Source organism: Chinchilla lanigera, unplaced genomic scaffold (assembly GCF_000276665.1).
Source record: "Chinchilla lanigera isolate Chin_1 unplaced genomic scaffold, ChiLan1.0 scaffold00008, whole genome shotgun sequence".
Lineage (NCBI taxonomy): Eukaryota > Metazoa > Chordata > Mammalia > Rodentia > Chinchillidae > Chinchilla > Chinchilla lanigera.
The window spans coordinates 37,278,958-37,288,137 of NW_004955409.1; positions in this window are offsets into that span (position 1 = coordinate 37,278,958).

Sequence of the window (9,180 nt, forward strand, 5' to 3'; positions counted from 1 at the left end):
GCCTGTGTTGTGTCTTTTGTCCACACTGTCCCTCCTCCAAGCACTTTACAGTCAAATAAGCCCGGACCGTGGGAGGGAAGAGACGGTAATTACAGGACACGGCGGTGTGAAGACATTGTCTAGTGCATACATGAGTGTCCCCACTCACGAGGCTAATAACAAAGGAGAAGGGAGAGACTTGCCGTTCAGTTTGCAAAGAGATGAAAAGTTGATGAGGTGGAAAGACGCGCCGGGCTGCACCAGGCAGGGCTGAGAGGAGAAAGCTCTCGCCCTGGGCTGGGGGTGGGGAGGTGGGTATTAATTACATGCAGCAAAGCATGAGGAGGTAAAGCTAGGCTCCTAAGCCAGTCGGGAGAGGAAGGCTAGGGCCTGCATCCGAGAGCGCAGAGAAGTGGAGGGGAAAGCCGGAGTGACCACGAGCGTGGTGATCCTGTCCTTTCGGCCCTCTGCTGTGTTCGGCGCTGTGCAGTGGAGCGGGGAGAGTGAGCGTGGCCTCCCAGGCAGAAGGCACAAAACCTGCACTGGAATGTGTGGGTGGGAAGAGGCCCCGCTGAGCGTGGAGAGGCGCTGATCCACCACACTCGGCACTGGGGGTTCCCAGGCTTTGGGGGCAGCAGATGGCAAGGGCTTCTGTTAAAGAGAAGACACGAGGCAGACGGGAGATGGGCAGGAGAAATCATCGAAAAGCAGAGAGGACACGGTACAACCACCTTACAACCACCTTCTATTTAGCCAGAAGGAAGACAGTGGTTGTTGGGGAGACAATCCCATGTCATGTGAGAGGGCATTCCTAGGTTTTCTCCCCTCTGCTGCGCCTACCTTCCCTTTCTCCCCCGCCCTTGCAGTTCTCGTATTGATTGATGAGGGCTGTCGGCCAGGAGCTGATCCAGGTTTGTTAATTGCATTTGTCAAACGCAGGGAAATTGAGAATTAGTGAGATCTGAGAAGGAAGTTTGGAAAACAAATGAGTCTTGTGCCGTAGGAGATTCATTTTGCTGGAAAGTGTATCAGGAGCCCCTGGAGTCAGGGAGCTTCTAGCACAGATCCATAAGGACTCTTCAGCTGAAATAGCCGTGATACCTCCCTGCTGGGCGGACCATTAGCAAATGCTTAGGGAGGTGTGTGGCAGGCCCTGGTACAGTCATTTCATTTAGGATGCTAGCTTGCATATCCTTTAAAATATTAGTACTGTACTTTTTAGCCAGGCATCATGGTGCATGTCTGTAATCCTAGCACTTGGAAGGCTGAGGCAGGAGGACTGTCATGAGTTTGAGGCCAACCTGGGCTGCACATTGAGTTCAAGGCCAGCCTCCACTAAATAGTGAGACCCTGTCTCAAACCCCCCAAAAAAGTATTTTTTACCAACCATGGCAGCACATACCTGTGATTGTAGCACTTAGGAAGCTGAGGTAAGAGGATCATATAACTTGGAAGACAGGGCTGGGGATTTAGCTCAGCATCAAAGTGCCTGCCTGGCTAAGCGCAAGGTCGTGAGTTCGGTTCCCAGTACCGGAGAAAAACCAAAAAAAGACAAAAAATATATATATATAACTTTGAAGCCGGTCTGGGGTATATAGTTCAAAGCCTGCCTGAGCTATATAGTGATTCCCTGTCTCAAATAAACAAAAACTTAATACTTTTTTTTCTGGTGGTTCTGGGGGGCTGAGTCCAGGAACACAACCACTCAGCTACATCCCCAGCCCTTTTTATTTCTTGAGACAGGGGCTCACTAAATTGCCCAGCTGTGTCTCAAGTCAATCCTGCTTCAGCCTCCTGAGTGGCTGGGATTACAGGTGTGTGCCATGAGACCTTACTTAACCATTTTTTTTTTTTTTAAATGAACTCTTAGGAAAAATACCAACACCTAAAATAAGTTAAAACAGACCTGGAGCCGGGCGTTGTGGCGCATGCCTGTAATCCCAGCACTGGGGAGGCTGAGGCAGGAGGATCATTGCGAGTTCAAGGCCAGCCTGGGCTACAAAGTGAGCTCAAGACCAGTCTGAACTACATAGCCAGATACTGTCTCAAAAAAAACAAAAACAAACAAACAAAAAACAGACCTGGAAGTAGAGCTGAGTCCAGAACCTCTCCAGCCATGCCCCACAGCTCCCCTGCACCCCCTCCCCTGGGTGCCTGATGCTGCTTGGAACTCCAAGGAACGCATGCAAACCCGTGCCCCAGGACGCAGCCTCGCCGCTGGGAAGGGCATTGCAGCGGGGATTCATTACGTGACCACGGAGCCTCAGTCTGTGAACAGCAATTCCGGCTGGAGAGAAGAGCCGCCTGCCTGTCTCACACCTGGCTCTGGCAGTGGGCTAACTGTTCAGTGCAGACACCGCCTCTGCGCCACAGACGTGTGCTCAGTAGAGGACCGGCGCAGCCTCCGGGCCTGTGTTTCGTTCTGCCACATCCCTGCTCCGCCTCCTGGCGCTCGGTAAAGACTCGTGTAATGGAAGAGACCAATTTGTGGCAGGTTTTCTGGAAAGACAGTGGTGCAGAGGTGGGAAGAACTGCCATTCCGAGGCCAGTGCTCTCCGCCCTGTGCGTTTGCGACTCCGTGCTGCGGGGCACCCGGCCGAGCCGGCTCTGCAGCGTGTGGCCCCGCCTGCGTGGGGGTGACGGGTGGGGAGCGCTGAGTGGAGGGTACCAGGGCGCCGGCTCCCTTCAGGTGCAGCCCCGGGACAGTCGTCTTGACGGAGGTGAAGGAAATGACCTTAAACTGCTCGAAGATTAATTCCCCGGGCGCCGGGGACAGGGCTCTTTGGTGATGTCCGACGGTCTCTCCTCCTGCACGTAGCTCAGTAACACCAAAACCCGCTCCTCCTGTCGGTGATGGGGCTGATCAGATTAAAAGGAGAGCGAGCACTCCTAGGCCCCAAGCACTCTCTTGCTAGCAGGGAGCGCGGGGCTGAAGGCAGATAAATGGGCCTCAGCGTTAGGGAGGGCTGCGGTGAGCAGGTTGTGTGGGAAGAAGCGGAGAGGCGGGCGCGGGCGAGGGGCAGAGGGAGGGGGCGGCAGCAGCTCAGAGAGCCCCGTGAGTCACTGAGCGGCCCTCCGCAGCAAGGCCAGGTCAGTGCCTTGACACCCTCAGCTAGCGAAGGAGAGCAGCACCAAAGCCATGCGGAGAGGGGAAGGTCACACGTTCGAGAGGAAGTGAGAACCCGATGTGTTCTGGGCCTCGATTCTGTGTTCTGTTAGGGCAAGGACGGAGGGGCGGGTGGAGAGGGAGCCAGCTGGGGGCGAAGGTGGCCCTTGCCCTGCGGGGAGGACTGAGGAGGCTGGACCGGTGCAGAGTCAACACGAGTGCATCTGCTGTGGCCGCACATTTAGGCTTTTTATTTTCTCTTATTTTGCTGGTTTTGTTGGAAGAGCACCTCCTGCCAGGGCTATAATGGGAGACCAGGTGCTTTAAAACTGACCAGCACCAGCAACCTCAAGACACGATTAATTGCTTTATGATTTAAAACCTACGTACATTGCAGCCAAGCATCGCTGCTGTTTTCTGTTTGTTTCTTGCCTGTCTTGTAAATCTAGCCTCCTCAGGAAGCCAGAACCGAGTTGGGAGGGCTTTAGTTACAGTGGGCAAGGGGAGCGGGCCCACAGCCATCACGACTACTCTGACCCCCGGCTGCTGCAGGGCCCTCCCCCAGCACTCCCCTGTTCCGGGCAGCCAACTGTCCACACCCTCGGAGCTCCCCAGGCCCTGCCTCAGAGCCAAGTTCTGGCTTCCAGCGGCTATGCCCCACTGAAGCATTTCAATAACAACCATTCCTGAAATGTCCCTTTCGCAGTCGTTAGTGGGTCAGGCAGAAGAAATTCTACCCGAGTCAGCTTCTTGGCTTTTTTAAACTCATTTCTCCCAGAAGCTTTTGCCTCTGAGTTAGGTGCCAAGCCTGATTAACCCTTTACAGCCCAAGTCAAACTGTCATCAGCCATGAATAGCTGACCAGGTTTGTCTGAAAGAAAATGGAGGTGCACGCCTGCAATCCCAGCACTGGGAGGCCGAGGCAGGTGGACGGCCACAGTTTCGAGGCCAGCCTGGGCTACACGGTGAGTTCAAGGCCAGCCTAGACTACATAATGAGACTGCCTCAAAAAAAGAAAATAAGATACCATGATTTCAACCTTTTTTGCTGCCTCCCATTACTCAGCTCCTCTCTCTGCTGTCATTTTATAAAAACACCCCTTTTGGACTGGGGTGTTGCTCGGAGCCAGAGCTCACCCTTAGCGTCGGGAAGGCGGTGGGTCCAAAGAGTAAAATAGATAAATAAAAATATCTTTTTCTTTCCTCTGCAGAATTTAAATAGAAACCAATCAATCAATAAACCAAGCACTCCTGGGCTTTAATGGAACAAGAGAAGGTTATCACTAGCCGTGGGGGACCCAGAAAGCTGGTATCACAGAGGAAAACACAGACGGGAGGAGAGGAAAGGAGCCTGAGCGAACAGAAGACGAATGAGCTGCGGGAACAGCTCCCACAGCAATCGGAGATCCCGCACAGTGCAGGGAGGTGCGGGAGGCAGCAAAGAGACGATGGAGGCGGGCAGCGGCCAGGGGCTCGGCTGAGCACAAGTGGGAGAGGAGGCCGAAGGACAGCGCTGGGGAGTGGGCAGCGACAGGAAGGAAGTGGCTTGGAGCTAATGCACAGTGAAACGCGTCCCCCTGGAGGCAGACAATTTCCCCAGCCGCAAATAACGAACACGCGCCGCGCCGCGTGCTGCCCGCACTGTCACAGCCGCTTATCTTCTGCGAGGATCTCTCCCTGTCCGCACTGCTTATGCAAGGCCGGAAAGAAGGTTTGAGCTCCTCGCAGCCCCCTTCTCCACACAGCGAGGCTGCAGACAGAAAAGCAGAAAGCTCTCCCACAACAGCAAAAGGGGGATGAGACAGGATCACGGATCTGGCACCTTCTGTTGTGGTGGTTTTGCTGCTGTACTGGGGATGGAACCCATGGCCTTCGCACTGATCTACATCCACAGCCCATTTTTTACTTTTTTTGGAGGCTGGGGTGGGGATGGCCCTGCTATGTCGCTAAATTGCCCAGGCTGCATTTGAAATTGTGATCCTCCTGCCTCAGCCTCCAGGATTGTTGGGATTACAGCCACTGTGCTGGGCTCCGATTGGGTAACTTTGAACATTTTATTCTTAGGGCCACAAAGAGACTTTCTCTTCCAATGCCCCGTATCCCGTGGCCGCACACAACAAACATACATACCTCATCTACTTGCTTCCTGTACCTGCCCACAGGTCAGGGCAAAGGCTGCTCAGGTATCGAGGAAGGAGCCATGATCGCCCAGGAAGAAGGAGGAGTAGCAATGCTTCAGGGTCTGAGGGAAAGAAGTGGATCCAGGTAGAAATGTGTGCAGTCCACAGGGGACCGAGGTCAAGGAGGTGCATCTGTAGCCCCGTCAGCTCTCTGTTCAGCGGCATCACTGTCTGAGACACACCTGTGCGTGTGAAGCTTCCCCTTGCACACGCTCTCACACTGCTCCGAGTCCCTCTCTACACAGCGGCTTAATCTGGGCCCGGGTCTGCTCAGAGGGAGTCCTGAGCACCAGGGTGGGTGAGAGCGCTTGGAATCACCAGGTCTCCCTTGAGTCTTTTTTTATTTTGTTTTGTTTTTGTTTTTTTCCGGTATTGGGAATCAAACTCATGACCTTGCGCTTGCCAGGCAGGTGCTGTGCCGCTGAGCTAAATCCCCAGCCCTCCACCCTTGAGTCGAATTTGTGCTCACAGCTTAGTCTTTAGAAAAGAAAGAAATGGAGAGTTTTAAACCAGTATGACAGTTTCAGCCCAGTCCCATGGCTCCTGGGACCTCCCAAGAGGAAAAGAGAGTGTACAGGTGGTCACACTCACGCCTGAAACTCAGCTACTTGAAAGGCTGAGGCCGGTGCAGTGCAAATTCAGTGACAGCAAGACCCTGTATCAAGATAAAAATAATTTTTGGGGGGCTGGGGATGTAGCTCAGCAGCGCAGCACCTGCCTGGCAAGCTTGAGGCCCTGAGTTCAATTCTCAGTACCAAAAAAGAAAATAGTAAAAATAATAATAATAATAATAATAATTTTTAAAGGACTAGGGATGTAGTATTTACTTATTTATTTATTTGTTCGTTTGTTTATTTTTTGAGGCAAGGCCTTGGTTTATAGTTCAGGCTGGCTTTGAACTCAGTGTGTATTCCAGGCTGAGCTCGAATTTGAGGTAATCCTCCTGGCTCAGCTTCTTAAGTGCTACTACTCAAACTAAGTGCTGAGGCTTGCAAGTGTGTACCACACCCCTGCCCTGGGGATATAGATTGGTGTTAGAGTGCTCGTATAGCATGCATAAGGGCCTGAGTTCAATGTCCAGTACTGCAGGAAAAAAATATGCAGGGTGGGGTTCTCTGCTAGGCTCAGCTGTGTGCTACACCTTATTTAAAGGGCCTTGGGCATGTGCTACACCAAAGAGCACCTCCAGCCAAGCATGGGGATGCACACCTGTAAACCCATCTGTTGTGAAGCTGAGATGGGAGGATTGGGGGTTCAAGGCCAACCTGAAGTACACAATGAGAGCCGATCTAAAAAATAAATAAGGAATTAAATAAATGAATAAATAAATAAGCCACACAGATTTGGAAGTATTTTGTTAGGGCAGGCCTTGCAAACTAAATGATTATTTGAGATCATGCAACTACCCTGTTCTCCCAGTTTTTTGCATTGCTGTTTGCCAAATGGTGATTAAAAAAAAAAAAAAATTCTGTCACTTCTACATATAATGGGTGGCATCTATCCATCTTCTCCCCTCTCTGCTTCTTTTTTCCTATTCTTTGCATTTATCTTTAATTTTTAATCACATCTTTTTTTGTTTATTTTTGGCTTTTTTTTTTTCTTTTTTTGAGACAGGGTCTCACTATGTAGTGCAGGCTGGCCTCGAACTCACAGTGATCCTCCTGCCTCAGCCTCAGCCTCAGAGTGCTGGGGTTACAGACATGCACCACCACACCAGCTATTAATGGTTTTTTTTTTTTTTTTTTTGGATTTTTCTCCGGTACCAGGAACCGAACTCACGACCTTGCGCTTGCCAAGCAGGCGCTTTTGCCGCTGAGCTAAATCCCCAGCCCCCACACCAGCTATTTTTGCCCTTTTTAAAGTAAACTTTAAGAAAGACCTCTCAGCATTCTACATAATTTCTTTTGTACTTCATAAACAGTCAAGCTCAGAACTTCTTTCCCGTAACAATCAAGCTGCCCTTGTTCCTGCTGTAACACAAACTCCTTCCCTCTTCCTTGAGTGCAATTCTTGTCTTCCTGCCATTCTTGCTTTTCATTTTTTTTTTTCTTTTTTTTTCTTTTTTTTGGTCTTTTTGAGACAGGGTCTCGCTCTGCAGTTCAGGCTGGCTTTGAACTCACAACAATCCTCTTGTCTCAGCCTCCCAAGTGCTGGGATTACAGGCATGAGCCACCACACCCAGTGGAGTGGGGGATGGGTTTAAAAATGACTGGGGCTGGGGATTTAGCTCAGTGGCACAGCAGCTACCTGGTAAGTGCGTGGTCGTGAGTTCGATTCTCGGTACTGGAAGAAAGCCAAAAAAAATAAAAAGAAATGACTTTTCAATTTAACTCTGACCTTCATGGGAATGGACTCCTGATTAAAAATATATCCCAGGAGACACTAAGGGGGTTCTGGACATTGATTATCAGCATAAAGACAGTTTGCCTTTGGTGGTCTCAGAACAAGACACTGAGGTAATGAGCTCAATGGCTTCAAGGGAAGTGACCAGTACCCCCAGTCTCAATTTTCTCATCAGTAATAAAGAAAGTATAATAGTAACTCCTGCCACAGCCTCCCCCAGTGCTGGGACTGCAGGCATGTGCCACCATGTCTGGCTGGTTTGTGTATTTTTTTACATGTTTAAATGGAAAACATATATGAAAAGAAACACAAGCCAGGCATGGTGGGATTAACCTGTAATCCCAGCACTCCGGGAGGCTGAGGCAGGAGGATTGTTGTGAGTTCAAGGCCAGCCTGGCCTACAAAGTGAGCTCAAGTTCAGCCTGAACTGCACAGTGAGACCCTGTCTCAAAAAAAAGACAAAAAAGAAAGAAAGAAAGAAAGAAAGAAAAAGAAAAAAAGAAAGAAAGAAAGAAAGAAACACAGGGGCTGAGGGCATAGCTCAGTGGTAGAGCACTTGCCTAGCATGTGTGAGGCTCTGGGTTCAATCCCCAGTGCTACAAAACCAAAAAACCAAAAACACAGCCTGTAATTCTTTAAAACATAAAGCTACTGCCTAGGTTGCACCGAAGCTAGGGTGCCACAGGCGGAAAAGCACACCGGGGCAACAACAAGCCTCTTGGCTGGGACCCAGATCCCACAGGAACGTTCTGGACTCTGGGAACCAAGTGCGTCTGGCTGATAGCTAGTGACAAATGTGTGTGGGACGGTGGGGAAAGGCTGGCTCAGGGCAGACTGCCTCTCAGCTTCTTGTGAAATGGCAGTGCCAACACTCTGACTGTTCACAGTGACTCAGTCAAATTCTCTACGTCCTGGCCATATTTCATTTTCCCCAGTTATGCTGGTAATGACCATTATAGCATTTTCTGGCTCAGATGACACTTTGTATTTAGTTGTCCCGTTTATTAGAACAGTAATGCCCACCTTAGTGTTTTGCTTCCTCTAACACTGATATCTTGGAAGCATCAGGCCCTTTGTCTTGTAGAATATTGGGGTTTTTTTTTTTGTTGGTTTTTTTTTTTTTTTTTGGTACTGGGAATCGAACTCAGGACCTTGCCCTTGCCAGGCAGGCGCTTGTGCCGCTGAGCTATATCCCCAGCTCCTCTTGTAGAATATTGTAAAGACCAAGCAGAGAAAAATATTGGTTTAAACTGCTGTAAAGCCAATGATTATGGACCTGAGTTTTGGGGCTGGATTTTCTGGGCTCAAATTCTCTGTCTTTCTCTACTAACTGTATGCACTTAGCCAAATTATTATAACACTCTGTGCTCTAATCACATCTCTAAAAGGCAAAAAAATAGCGCAAATGTGTACAGAGTGTTCAGGACAATGCCTGCACAACAAATGTGCACAAACTTAATATAGAAGGTTTTTTTTTTTTTTTTGGTGCTGGGAATTGAACTCAGGACCTTCTACTTGCCAGCAGGTGCTGTGCCGCTGAGCTGTATGCCTGGCCCAGAAGTGTCCTTAAAAA